The 14,641-nt window shown below is 33.4% G+C and overlaps 1 pseudogene; it reads right to left on the bottom strand.

Moving 5' to 3' along the window:
- Nucleotides 1–2,478: 2,478 nt before the first annotated feature.
- Nucleotides 2,479–14,641, bottom strand: part of LOC122907485 — an 83,351-nt pseudogene continuing 71,188 nt past the window's right edge.

Consider the following 14,641-nt stretch of genomic DNA (forward strand, 5'->3'; position numbering starts at 1 on the left):
GATCATGACCTGAGCTGAAGGCAGAGGCTTTAACCCACTGAGCCACCCAGGCACCCCTAAATGTAAAACTTTTTAAAAGTTGTTTAATTATTCTTATATACTGTTACCTGGGCATTAAATATATTCTGTCTTCCTTATTCCCAGGAGCTTAACCTATGTATTGTTATCCAAATATTTTCAGTCAATTACCCTCATGTAACACATGATCTGGACTAGTTGAATCAGAGCACCTTCATTCCCTAATGACATGTTAACATGGGTATTAAATCTGGCAATTCGGAGACAACCACAGGACTTTTACTGGGAATTATGTTTCACATACAATTTCCAAGCTGATGGTGAGTATGGCTGGATATTTGATGGGTATTCAAATTTATCCTGAGAACTTTAAAGGTAGGAAAAAGTGAAATTACAGAAAACAGATCAAAGAAATGGAAAGAGTCTGGAACTGGAGTGACATTACTGATCACTTTTGATCTTTTGAACACACAGATACACTGACCAAAAAATTGTCCATAATTTCTATGCATATTAAGTCAGTTTGAATTGAATGTCTTGCTATCAAACATATCTGTCAAAGATGACTATTTCAACAAAGATAAAATTATGACTTGCCTCCTACAGATCTGAAATGAACATGTATTAAAAGTTTTCTTTTTAGCTCATTATAAAAGATGAAATGAAGCAGGTGTTTACATAAAATTTAAAGAATGCAAAAAGAAGACACAATTATGGACCAAGCATAGTAAACTAAACTTGGTAATGTTTACTGAACTTTTTTTTTTTTTTTTTTTTTTTCCCCTCTGTGGGGATGGAGTGTGAATCTCTTCACAGGACAGAATTATTTGCATCTGCATTGCCATTAATTTTCCACAAAATACCTAGTTTAATATAGCTCAAACCAACAGAAGTCTAGAAGCTGGTAAGCCAGAAAAGTATGTGGCCATTATAAACAGTGACAGATTTTCCACTGCAGATATTGTAGGACAAATGAAACTTACTTCTCCTTTTATAACTTCATAGAACACTTCCTCTTTCTCCATCCTCTTGAAGGGTTTCCTTGTAGACATAGTGAATCTGACTATAACACTGCATATAGAGATACATCTCATTAAAGATTAAGCCCAGTCTCCAGTTTTTACAATCTCTATTTATCTCAAGTTTTCAGACTAGATTAACTTTTAGATATGTAAAAATGCTCCACCAGAATTAGCTCTGAGGAGTCTCTAAGGAGATGTACCAGAGACTATCAGGAGGCCTTTGTCTCTTGAGAAGAAAAAGAAATTTCATTGTTCTTTCTTCTGCTTTATTGTTTAAATTTGCGTGATTGTCTTTTTTATATGAATGCAAATATGAACGCTTACTGAGTAATTAACTGTTTCTTTATTTCTCTTCTACGTTGGTACAGAAGTGTTTTTGCTAGCAGAAATGATTTATCCAAAAACACACAGAAATAATTTTTGCTTATTCCATATTTACTTACATATCTTAGTGGATACATATGCTATAGGGATTATAATTTTCGGATGTCTTTAAAAAAAGAGAGAGGTGATGATGGATCAATTTTTACCCAATTTTTATTTTGATGTAGTTCTTTAAAAATTAATTTACTCTTTTGTTATTTATTAGTTATGATGCTCTTATTTTGATTTAATTTTATTCTTATATGTATGAGAAAACAATCCCTTAATTTGAGATACTCAAATACATTAATCTAGAATATACATTTACTAAAATATCATATGTTCTATTTCCCATATATGCATACAAATATAGCTTTTTTGTTGCAACTTTCATCAAATTTTGTTGTGTTCTTCCTCAGTCATTTGAAAGAGACCACATTATTTTAAGTTCCATTTCTATCTACTTAAAAAGTTGATTCCTTGATGTTCATTTATTGAATTTTCAGAGTTGAAGTTGAAAACTTGTTTTATTTCATCCTTTACACAAGTTTATTATATTTTATTTTCCATCTGTCCTGAAATTTTAGAGCTAAATTTTTATAGTCTTTATGGATTTATTCTTGTTATATTATTTCTGTCAAGAATATTTACTCATGCACATATTTATTAAATAAGATTCACATAAAATATTCAACCTTTTGCTTTAGAATTAATTCAGTGCTCTTTGCATGTCACTGTATTCTAAGACTTTGCTATTCTTAAGTTCTTTAGTTCTTTTTTTTTTTTTTTTAATGTCTGATCTATTTGCTACTCTTAGAAAATCTAATTTTGGGGGCACCTGAGTGGCTCAGTCAATTAAGTGTCTGCCTTCAGCTTAGGTCATTATCCCAGGATCCTGGGATCCAGCCCCGCCTCAGGCTCCCTGCTTACTGGGGAGTCTGCTTCTCCTTCTCCCTCTGCTTGCCATTCTCCCTGTTTGTGCTCTCTCTCTCTCTCTCACTCCTTCAAATAAATAAATAAAATCTTAAAAAAAAAAAAAAGAGAGAGAGGATCTCATATTTGACTGGACTCAGACTTATAGGTAAAAACTTAGTCTCTGTCTCTTGGTGATTTGTTTCTGGCATTTTTCTTTGGCCTCCGTCATTCTCTTGGCCAGAAGTTTAGCATATTCTGCAGTCTTTTCCTTATTTTTCTTAGTATGCTGTTTCTTCAGAGTGATATGCCGACATTTGTGTTGGAGGACAGGTGAAGTAACAAGATGCTAAATCTTGGGCCCTTTGGTGCTAGCTTTCTTACCTTCTTTGTTTAGGGATTTTTCTCACAACATACAGGCAGATGTCATCTTCTTTAGAAAGTTTGAAAATTTTGTGAATTCAGCTAGCTTTTTTGGATCCCAGGCAATGAGGCACAGTAGTATCAGTGAGTCCAGGTATATCCTTCTCTCTCTCTCTCTCTTTTTTTTTTTTTTTTTTTAACAATGATCAAGTTGAGAACACTGAGATTGGGATCCACTATGCAGTCTCATACAAATTTGGGCTCGCGTTTACCAGTCCTCCCTGGTCTGTAGCAGGGATACCCCTGACTCAGGAACAGGTGGACATGGGCATGGGTTAAGACACTCTGTTTCATGAGGAAGCCTTGTTTGTTGTTGCCACCACTGATTCGGACCATACAACCCTTCCTTTCTTCACCCAGAGCATCAGCAGCAACTTTTGTGCCATACACTTCTCATAAAAGTTGTGAAGTTTGGATTTATTATCCAGTTCACTGAATTTCTCCAGAGATTCAGAGGCTGAGAAAGAGATGCTGAGCTTTATCCTAAAGGAGTCTATCACTTCTGAAGTGCTGTAAGAAAGAGTTTTAGTTCTTAATTTTACTTCATCATACTGTAGTATTGAATTAAAAAATATGTCAAGAGTTCAAAATCTATTTTATGTTTCCTTTTCCTTTTTTTTTTTTTGGCCTGGAATATGGTAAAGCCTATGAATCTACATTAATTGTTTTTTTTTTTTAAACCAGAAAATAATTATTTTCATTAGAGTAATAGTATAAATACTTAAATGTATAATAATAAAATACAACCAGAAAGATTTATAACGAAAAATAGCAGGCATTCCTTGTGCTTTTCAATTTTTGCTCTGCAGGTGAAGCAGTGTGTGATTCTTTTTATATTCCATGTGACTTTTGTTTCTTCTATATTTTCAATATTGTGTTTAGATGGCTATTCCTTGTATTTTGAATTCTCAACAATACTGACTTTTTTTTTTAAAGATTTTATTTATTTATTTGACAGAGAGAGAGATCACAAGTAGGTAGAGAGTCAGGCAGAGGCAGAGGGGGAAGCAGGCTCCTTGCTGAGCAGAGAGCCCGATGAGGGGCTCGATCCTAGGGCCCTGAGATCATGATCTGAGCCGAAGGCAGAGACTTTAATCCACTGAGCCACCCAAGCACCCCTCAACCATATTGATTTAAAACAATGAATGATAAGTAGTATCCCTCATAAACCACCCAGTATTGTTTCTCACAGATTTACAACTTCCTTATATTTAATTAATATTTTCATGTACTAATTACCAATTCATCAAAATACCCAATATGCAGTGTGTTTAATATAGTTAAAATCATCTATAAACTACTTGATTTCTTTAAAAATATCTTTCCTACATCTTTCCATCTTCTTTTTTTTTTTTTGTTTTCTTTAAATATTTACTTATTTGACAGAGAGAGACACACAGTGAGAGAAGGAACACAAGCATGAGGAGCGGGAGAGGGAGAAGCAGGCTTTTCACTCAGCAGGGAGCCTGATGTGGGGCTGGATCCCAGGACTCTGGGATCATGACCTCAGCCAAAGGCAGATACTTAATGACTGAGACACCCAGGCACCCTATTTTTTTTTTTAAGATTTTATTTTATTTACTTATTTGAGAGAGAGAAAGATAGCATGAAAGCAGGGAGAGGGAGAGGCACAAGCAGACCCCACGCTCAGCATGAAGCCTGACTAGGGGTTAGATTCCACAAGGTTGAGATCATAACCTAAGCTGAAATCAAGGTTCGGATACTAACCAACTGGGATTTTCGATTTGCTAGTTTTGCTGATTTGCTATGTAACGTCCTTGACCTAATACTTTAGAGAAAGCTGTATAACTTTAGCTAAAACAGTAATTCTCAGCCTTAGTTATTTGACTCTTAAGACATAATGTGAGTTGATTTCTCCTCTTTGAGAATCATGTGAGCCCGAACTTTCAAATTGTTCTATTGTCATTACTGCTTTTAATATATCAGTAATGAAACATTTCCAACTCATTAACATTTGTAACTTAGTGGCTTTTAGAGTTAAACCATCTGGTATTTTCATATTTTACTTAACCAACTTCACATATTGAGATTACCTCTAGAATGGTTTATCCTCTTATTTATTATGTTTTTTTTATCTTCATTTCCATTAGTATTAGACAGTACCATTAAAAACGTTTATTTTTCTTTCAACTCACTCCAGTGTTAAAAGAAATACACTAATCTAAGCAATCTTTTAGTGAATTCTAGTAAATAAAATGAGTACAGGTGATTCAAGAATCAATTTGTCACTGTGTCCCACCTTTAGGAGTATTTGGTGCACATGTGTGCTTGAACTGTGCTTTGGAAAAACAAATGTTTTTGCAGTGTTGGTGTGAAGGATGTTTCTAGAAGTACCAGACACTGTAAGTGCCCTGCCAACATCTCTGGAACTTGCTATTTTTTTTTTTTTCTTCTTGTGTACTGGTCAGAATCTAAATTCTAGGACCTACAAATCTTTGTCTGAGGTTTGGTCTGGCCACCCAAGTCTTGCTGTTTATAGAGAAGTCTGGAAGTACCATGGGTTTAACCAATTATTGACAAAATTTTGGGGGTAAACAATCTAGCTTCTTCTTTCTCAGAGACCATTACAATTAGAACTCTCATCTGTGTTTAATTAGGACGGTACCCAGGTAGGAGGAAATACACTGGGATGCCTGGGTGGCTCAGTCAGTTGAGCCGCTGCCTTCAGCTCAGGTCATGATCCCAGGGTCCTAGGATCGAGTCCCACGTTGGGCTCCTTGTCCAGCAGGGAGCCTGCTTCTCTCCCTCTGCCTGCCACTCTGCCTGCTTGTGCTCTCTCTCTCTGACAAATAAATACAATCTTAAAAAAAAAAAAAAAGAAGAAAAAGAGAAAAAAAGAAGGAAATGCACTGGCCAGTGTAATATTTTTGGAATTTTCCAAAAATAAAGAATATTTGAAAATTCTCATAGACAGCTAATTTTCTTTACTATCATTAACAAACTTAAAAATAAACTAACTTACATTGTCAGATCAGTCAAATGCCAAGCCAAGGAATAGTGTGACAGTTAAATAGATTTTATATAAACATTGAAAGTTCCCCTCTTCTTCAGTGACTAGAGTTAACTATGATTAAAAAAAAAAAAAAAATCGGCTGAGGATCTCATGATTGAGTATCTAAATTGCTGCAATGGTTGAATTCACAGCCCTGCAAGTCCCTATAGAGTCAGTCCCTAATAAGGAAGGAGTGCCTTTCTGCCACATGGAATGCTGACATGTGAGTGAATGTGCTAGATATCTTTAATTCCCAGATTCCCCTGAAACCTCTGGGTAAGCAAAAATTGCAAAAGAATAGTTACCTTTGTCCAGAGACTATATAGAGGTATTTCCTCGGTTTAAATAACTTTCTAGATGGTGTTTATTTTATCAAGAATTGTGAAATGTCTGACATTTCTCCTATTTGCCAGCTAACATGTCAGTATACCACAGTCTTATGGATTCTAGTAAAAAACAAAACAAAACAACAACAACAAAAAAACAAAAAAACCCACAAAATTCCTGTATCGGAGACAAAAGTTTGTATTACTCAAACCATACTAAGTATGAATGGATTTCCTTCTTTCTCTCAGTAAGACAAAAAGAATACTCTGTCTGTATACCTCAGAATGTTTAGTTTTCTACTCTACTGTCAGAGCCCTGAGAAGATTGTTTTTCTTGGCTCTTTATAATGGGAAGCTCATGGAATTCCTGGAGCTAAAATCTACAGTAGTTCGTGTGTATGAAGTGTTGCTATGGTGTCAGTCCCTTGGAGTTTTTCATGCTAGCCACACTCAAGCCTCCAACAATTATTGAGAGTTCTGATTGAAGGTTCTTAACAGTTTATAGCTCCAGAAGCTTCTCTGTTCTAGGTAAGCACCTCATAGCTATAATTCTTTTTATTCATCTATCCTTGATTTTCTGATAGGTCCAAGAAAAAGAAATCAAGATTTTTTTCCTTCAACTTTCTCAGTTTTTTTTTTTTTCTTTCTTGTTTTGAGAAAAGGAGTGACAAATTCCAAGCTCTAACATGTCAGCACTGAAACCAGTACTATTTATTTATGACTTGCCTGAACTTCAGCAACAACTTGCTAACTAGTCTGTTTGTACTCTTCCTGTCTACCCTGATTTTGCAACACAGAATCTAGAATTGGCTTTCAGAATCATAAATTTCCAATGGATTCTCATCATACCTATAATAAATATAAAATCCTATCTGCAGTCCTCAAGACCTGCATGGCCAGGTGTCTTCATACCCTACTTGTCTCGCCATTCACCAAAATATTGCTTTGCTGTGTTGAACAAGCCAAACTTGCTCCAAATTCTGGACTATTATACTTTCTGTTTTCTCTACCTTGAATTCTGATCAGGTAACTCGGGCCCTCATTTCATATGGGTTTCTCGAAAGTTGTCTTCATCACCATAGTCTTGCTATCAGTTCTACCTAAAATCAATACCCAAATAAACCCACTGCATCATTTACTGTTTTCTTTTTCTTCATGATATTAACACTTTCAGAAATTAGATGATATAATGAAGTATCTATGCATTAAGCCCTAGGAGGGTAGGGAACTTTTCTTTCTTGTTCACTACTTATTGCAAACATGGCATCTAAAGTATGTATGACATGGTAGGTGATCAATAGTATTGATTTTATAAATGAATGAATCTCTGACATCCAGAGTAGTGTGCTTTAAAATGTTGGTCAATGAAATTGATGGGAACATAAGATAAGTAAAAGGCCTTTATATGTGAAATATTCTGAGTTTTATAAGATTAATAGTTTTGTAAATTATTCATCATTCCTTTGGTGTCTCTGTTGCTTATTATAGGATTTGGATTTCTACAGTGATTTCAGAAGTTTTAACTAAAATGGGATTGTAAAAATACATGACAACACAGATGAATTAAATAAATACAAAGTATCATACTACTCCTTTGAGGCAGGGTTTTTACTGTTACTTTTCTATCTGCTTCTGTGGGTTATTGAATTAGTAAATCATTCTAAGATTATGCAGCTTAAATTGGCCTTGTCTTTTTGTTAGCCCACAAATATTAGGTAAAATATTTTAAAATTCCACCATCACATTCAATGAAGAACGTATGGTGGTCACATTTAAAAATTGTATAATAAACTATTTGTTTTATAGATATGTCTTGCATAATCAGAACTCTGAAGGGAGAATTTCAAATGTTGAAATACTGGATGTGGAAATTATAGTATAAATTTTTGTAATTGTTCAAATTTTTATTTCTTTACACCCATAAATTCACAGTTTGTCAGTGAATTTGATTATTTTAATTCCTTAGACTATACTGCTCTGCTTTTGACACTAACATTATTTCATTTATGTCTATGTCATTAGAATTTATAGCTGATTTCATCAGTTTTATTTAAACTATAATATGCCATATGTCATACCTGAAAATATTATTAGTTTTTAAAAAATGTAGCAATGAAAACTATAGCTTTCCATTTTTTGACGAGGTAAAGAAACAATATCATTCATGCTGTCATTTCTCCAACTCATTCTTGAAGAGTTCACGGAATTCTCGAAGAGACAAATTTGTCAAAATAAAATGAATGTTAGGGGAAGATTTAGGGAGCTTTAGAAAGTGGATGGGTTGACATTTATGTGGTAACTGGTACTCGGAGAAGATGGAAGAGTCCCATCGATAGGAAATAATGGAAAGAGTGGGCAAATGTGTTTTAGGTAATCCTTTTAATTCTTTCTGGTAGTGACTAGAGGACATTCAGATAACAAACAGCTGAGTACCTGGCAGATTTACCAGACTGACCTCTGATTTATTTATTTATTTTTAGCCTTGGAATTGTGTCAATGGTTGACAACATGAACATCAACACTGGCTGTCCCCTTAGTATTCCCTTCCACCTATTAACTTACATATTTTAAGAATTAGAGTTATATAATATATTTCTACAATATTTTTAATGTCTGTAAAATCAATCCAAATATTAGCTGAGAAATTTGAACTAGTCTTTGAAAGCTCTCTATTGTTTTATAAAGTTAAGAAAATGAATCTTTGGACCATTGGGGGAATATGTTAATTTCTCTTTTATTTCTTTAGAGATAGGTAAGAGCTTTGCTGGAGGGCAAGCAGCTAAGAGTGAATTAGAATTGCATAATGACTATTCCATTAAGTTTCCTTTGATGATTTGATTTTAATTCTTCAATATTAATATTGGTTTTTGATGTTAAAAAAGGAACTAAATTTTTCTTGGAAAATACTGCTAGAATATTTGTCTTTACTTATAGTCTGGCTTGACACATTGAATAACTGATTGGTGAGTATGAAATAAATGCAACTGAATGTTTGGAGAATGCCTACATTCATTAGTTATATCACTAAAAATAGCCACAGGAATTTACATATGTCCTTTTCCATATCCATTTATCGGAAAATTGATGATGAAGAACCTAACACCATCTAATTCAACAATTCTCATTTTTTAAATTTCATATAGGCAAACAACAAATATGAGATTGTTTGCCTCTTCTCATTTCCACCATATACAATGTCACAATCCTAATATTAGCTTTGAATATCTGAGAGAGAAATAAGAAAAATTGGGATATGAGTTTAGATGGTGATATGTCCCCAATTTTAAGCAGGTCATACTTATTTTCAGTTCTGGCTTTGACATACATATTGGTGGTTTGATGTTGAGTGGTTTATTTAACCTACCTTAACCTCAGTTACAAATTTCATTTGTCAAACACAGAATGTGAGTCCAGTTTTCAGAGTTGGCAGGCTCCAGTGAGATTAGTATGGCAAAATAAGCACAAAATCAGGCACTTAGAACTCAAAGCATGCAAATTAAGGATGAGAATTAACATAAACTAATTAACAAATTATTGAGCCAAAAAATGGTTTTTACATGTCAATAACTAGACATTATAGTTAGATTATGTGTGTATAGTGAATACCCTATCTTGGAAAAGTGAAATAATTCACTGTCAAAAGTATAAATGGAAAATTATTGCATTTAAATTTTATATAATCAATACATGTAAACCCAAAACACTATTACACATTATGACATGCTGCATGTTGTGACTTTTATGATTTATTTAGCTGATAAATTTTTATTAGAATCAGAAATAGTTTCACAAATCTTTCGTTTTTCTATTTCTTGGCTGGTTGAAGAGTACATTTATTTATTTTGGTGTACTTGGGAGCATGCATGATTACTTTGCCCTTAATAAATATTTCACTATAGTAACTAAATTGGCACCTTTTTTGTTCTACTCTTAAAATTTTTTAGACTATTGACCCTTCTAGGTTGATTGTCCTTTTCTGACAACCTATCAATATCAAACAAATACTGTTTCATGCTCTTTGTGGAATGGTCAAGATGTATTGGTTAGAAACACAAGTATATCTATAAACTTCATATGACCTTAACTTGTACCAATAATATGCCATATAGTTTATGAAGAAATGTGTTTATGGATTACATAGAGTTATTCATATGATATTGGATGACATGAAATTTTTAAATAAATGCCTCCAAAATGTCACCCATGCTGTGTGAAGACATGAAAGCAAGCTCATTTTTCCATATCTGTATTTTTACTAGTGTGAGCATGTAGGTTTGCCCTTTGGTACTTAGTTCTTTATCTTGTTCTGTTTGCTGATTATTTTAGAAATTAGATATTACTTAATAACCCAAGATAATTTTGTTCTTATGCCTGGAAACCAGGTGATTTATTTTTCTCCAGCAGTAATACTTTACCAAAATATGAGCAAATACTAGGGTCTATCAAAATGAAATGACTTTATGGATGGTAAAAGGTGACGTTTTGGCAGCCAAATAATTTTTCCTATGTGTTGATGTAATATGTAAAACTTCAATTCTTTTCTGTTTGCAAGTAATCATCTTCTTACTGTGTCCTCATATGGCAGAGAGAAAAAAAGCTCTGATCTTTCTTCCTTTTTTATTATACACCAATCCCATCATGAAGGCTCTAACTTTATGACCTTATCTACAACCTAATTACCTCCCAAAGCCTCACTTCTAAATGCCATCACATTGCAGGATAGGGCTTCAACATATGAATTGTGGGAATGGTGTTCCAACCTTCAGTCCAAAAAAAAAAAAAAAAAAAAAAGTTATTATGGGATCCCAGAAAAAAGGAATACTTTAAGACAAGTATTAATATATCAGATAAATGTTTTGGAATTAGAAAGAGATTTATGGGCACACCCAGAATGGCTAGATAATCCACACAGAATAAAATGAACAAATAGAACAGACATGACACTGTATGGGCTGTTCAAGGAATAAGGATAATTTGGTATGTCATGAGCTATTTATGCATGGGAAAGAGCACTGGCAGGTTTTGTGAAAGGGACCCCTCACTGTGCTAGAACTTTCATAACTCTTATATATTAGTCTATTTTCGAATTTCCTTAGTTCTCTACTTATGAAATCCTGGTTTTTCCTTGAAGGAATCTGGGTAAAAATAAAACCTTTCCACACTCTTTCAAAAATGAAATTCAAATAATTTATTTGTGTTATCAATTGCCATGTACAATTAGGTTATAATATAGATTTTCTCTACCCTGGTAGTAGGCAGTGGAGGAATGCTCCAGTCCTGGTTAAATACATAGGGATAATTTCAACCTCTTTAGGTTTTCAATGCACTTCTTATCTTAGGCAGAATTATAAGATGACCCCTCAAGATCCCTTTTTTTCTTGTGTACATACAGTTTTTCTCTACATTATTAAATCAAACAGCAGATTAGGTGCTGATATGAAGGGATTTGAGGACATCTTTCAAGTCACAAATCAGTTATTGATAAAATATAATATTATCCTTGACAGGTCTAACCTAATTAGATGGTCACTTAAAAGCAACTTAGCTCCTCCTAATGAAAAAGATGTAGGGGTGCCTGGGTGGCTCAGTTGACTGAGCATCTAACTCTTGGTTTCACTTAGGTCATGATCTCAAGATCATGAGGTTGAGCCTAGGGTCAGGCTTTGAACTCAGTGCAGAGTGCACTCTGCTTCAGATTCTTTCTCCCTCCCACTCACTCTTCTCTCTCAAATAAATAAATAAAATCTGGAAGGAAGGAAGGAAGGAAGGGAGATTGGGAGGGAGGGAGGGAAGGAAAGAAAGATGCAAAGCATGAGAAGGAATGAGTAAGAGTAAGAGTCTCCATTTCTGGCTATTAATATCACATGACATTAAAGGGGTCACATGACAAGGAAGTCCCATAACTGCTAGAGACTGGATTTTGACAACTTGAATGACCTTAAAGTGATTTTTCTTATTGCCTAAAAAAACATGGACTGGTCTTCACCGTGATTTCAGCCCGCAAATCTTTGAGCATAGAGTCTAGTTATCTTGCGACCAGATTCTTGACCAACAGAAATTATGAAATAATAAATGGGTGTTGTTTAAGCCTGTAAAGTAATATTTCTTTGCCATACAGCAATAGAAACCTAAACTGTTTATCTATGTTCTTCACAATGCACAGTGTTAGGAATGATTTTTTTTTTTTTTTGGTAGTGCCTGGAAAATAAAATGTTTTATTTTATATACTTAATATATGGAAACTAGTGGTAACAAGTTCACTAGTGACTAAGTTTAAACCACAAATATTAGAGATATACTAGGGATGGCTCATAATGAATGGAATTTTGATGGCATGCATTATGCTATTTGTTTCTGTTTATCCTAAAGACCAACATAATCAATTACTTAACTCTTGGGAGCCTCATTACTATTGGCTATGCTCATCACTATTTATGTATTAAAGAATTGCATTAGTGAGTCGCTTGGGTGGCTCAGTTTTTTAAGCATCTGACTCTAGATCTCAGCTCAGGTCTTGATCTCAGGTCCTGAGTTCAAGACTCGTCTTAGGCTCCATGATGAGTGTGGAGTCTACTTAAAGAAAAAAAAGAAAAAAAGAATTGCATTAGCACTAATCACAATCAATTGATAGTAACTCTTTGGCAATTAGCTGACAAAGTAAAATCATGACTACATAATCAATTTGTATTTAATTACCAAAAATATCAACTATCAAAATATCACTTCCAGATATATAATGAATGAAATTACCTTGACTTCAAAAAAGAACTCTGCTACTATTTTGTTGAAGACATAGATAGTATAACTCAAGGAAATGGTTGTAAAATGGTTGTAATGGTTGTAACTGTAGCTAAATATTTATATGTCTGGATATGCTCCCTTTCTCTTTCTCCATTCATATGTAGTTTTTTTGATAGTCTTCCCAATGGGAGATGCTATTGTTTAATGACATGTATTTAGCACTAAAAAGAGATTAGCTTTGTTTCAGAACTTGGAAACTAATCAGGATCCTACATTGAGTTTGGAGAGGGGTGGGGGGAGAGAAGAATCAGTACGACAGTAAATTTTCAAGTCAACGTTTCTATTAGTCCTGCTTAGACAATGTAAATAAGCTGAACTTATTACTTACTGACCTGGACTATATATTGCCATCTTGTATAAATAAGTAGATTCCTACCTCTTCTTTCTATAAATTCATGCATTGTTTGCATGTCTGTTTCTCTGATTCCCCAGAAAATGGTTTCACTTTTGCTCTACTTTTTTTGCTCTATCTTCCTTGATAATACCACCTCTTCTAATATTTGTAAAGTTTTTAGAGGTATTCTACTTTCAGATTTACATACAGTTTCAAATGTTAATTGTTTATTGACTCTGTTACTGTTATGTAATGCTCATTTTCATTTCAAAATCTCCTTTGTTATCTATGTACATATTTATTCCCTGAATTATATACTGGGTGAAAAACAACTTGAGTGTTCCTTACATTTTGCTCCACTCACTGGTAATTAATGTCACTGCCTATTTTCCTCTGGTCATGGTCTTCAAATAAATATTTCCTCTGACCTCTAAGTAATAACAGGAAATACCTTTCTTTCTGTCTTCTTCTTCCCTTTTTTTTTCCTGGTAGAAATAACACATTTCAAGAAAAGGAGAAGTTAGAATGATAAACTTTTTTTTTTATGATACAGTCTTTGAAATTACTACTTTTTCAAAAATTCTAACTCCCATTCCAAGCAATAAGATAAAGGGGCAACTCAACTGTATTTAATGAGTTGAAACAAACACACAATCTCATTTTAGTTAAATGAGATGCAAAGTTAATTATCATACTTCTAGTCCTCTCTGATATTCTGGGAGTTATATTTACACAATGCAAACAGAAACAAAGCAAGTTGAAAATTTTGGTCCATCAATCTTCAAGATGATTTCAAAAATTGTTTCTGAAAAATAAAGGTAATCAAATGCACTCTCCAAAGCCACCTATAGTTTTTGTATTCTTGTAGACTGGTAAAATTGGTTCAAATAAAATTAAGTCTTATAAATTAAAATCTGGCCAGTACCAAATACCAATTTTAATTATTTTATTTCAATTACTTCAACAAAAAGTTATAAATTTATTCTAAATCAAAAGAGTTATGAAATGTGGCTTAATGTTTAACTAAAATGTTTAATTGTTTAGAGTTGATATTTGGTACCTTCATATGTATATTTCATATATATATTTATATTTCAAATTATATATATACACATACACAATACTTTTTTCATATATATGATATTTGAATATCTTTTGACATTTTTGAAATGTAAAACACTTAAATAACGTTTGTTTTTTTCAGTCTTGTATGTCTAGTACAGTATATAGGACATAGGGCATTTCAGCAGATATGATCTTTTATTTAAAAAGAATTACTGCATCTCTTAATATGTTTTTTAAAATGTGTATTTGTGACGCAGGTTGGCAGTTTGACTCAGAATATTTGTAAAAATAGGGAAATACTTATGATTTTTTTAAAATTTACTTTCCAAGTCTTTAACATGTTTCTCACAAAATCTAAAATAAT

This window comes from Neovison vison, chromosome 5, assembly GCF_020171115.1.
Source record: "Neovison vison isolate M4711 chromosome 5, ASM_NN_V1, whole genome shotgun sequence".
NCBI classification, from domain to species: domain Eukaryota; kingdom Metazoa; phylum Chordata; class Mammalia; order Carnivora; family Mustelidae; genus Neogale; species Neogale vison.